The following is a 961-nucleotide window of genomic DNA, read 5'->3' as shown; positions in this document are numbered from 1 at the left end:
TCCTGTATTTTTCACATAATGTGCTGTGTGTCTGCTGCAGCCTCCAAAGGCTTAATAACAAGGCTAAATGCTCTCTGTGGGTGCAGTGAAGATTAGTCTGAGTCTGAGTATGGAAAGTGCAGAAAGAAAAGTGGAAGGGAAAGGCTTTTGTTCAGCTGAAGTGGGCTGAGAAAGCTTTTCCTCACCTGGGGCCACACAGGGTTCCCAGCACCGGTGTCTCTGCCTGTGGCACTCACCAGTCTGTAATTCCTTATTTCCCAGACCTGGGATGAGAACAAGGCTGCAGCCAGTGGGATCTGTGCCCCTTCCTGCCCCACAGCACCAGGAGCCCTCAGCCTGCAGAGCCTGCAGCCCCCAGGGATGACACAGCCCCAGGTGTGTGGATGGAGTCCTGCACCCAGCTCTGGGCCCCAGCACAAGAGGAGCCCTGGGGCGAGCCCAGAGGAGGCACAAGGGGGATCACAGGGCTGGAGAACCTTTCCTCAGCAGCCAGGCTGGGAGAGCTGGGGATCTTCAGGTTGGGAGAAAGCTCCAGAGAGACCCTGGAGCACCTAAAGGGGTTATGAGAGAGCTGGAGGAGGACTTTTCACAAGGCCATGTAGTGATAGCACAAAGGGGGACTGGCCTTAAGCTGAAGGAAGGCAGATTTAGGTTTGATATTAGGCAGAAATTCTTCCCTGTGAGGATGGTGAGACCCTGGAGTAGGTTGCCCATTGAGGTTGTGGACTCCCCATCCATGGAAGTGCCCAAGGCCAAGTTGGATGGGGTTTGGAGCAACCTGGGACAGTGAAAGGCATCCCTGCCATGGCAGGGGGTTGGAACAAGATGATCCTTTAGGTCCTTCCCAACCCAAATCATTCTATGATCCTGTGAGTGGGGAAATGGGAGTCCAGGAACATCCTTTAGGGCCAAAGAGTGGAAACAGAGACTGGGCAAAGACCAGCAGAGAGGATGAGGAACA

Source organism: Passer domesticus, chromosome 2 (genome assembly GCF_036417665.1).
Source record: "Passer domesticus isolate bPasDom1 chromosome 2, bPasDom1.hap1, whole genome shotgun sequence".
Classification (NCBI taxonomy): Eukaryota; Metazoa; Chordata; class Aves; order Passeriformes; family Passeridae; genus Passer; species Passer domesticus.
Note: the sequence above shows the minus strand (reverse complement) of the source record.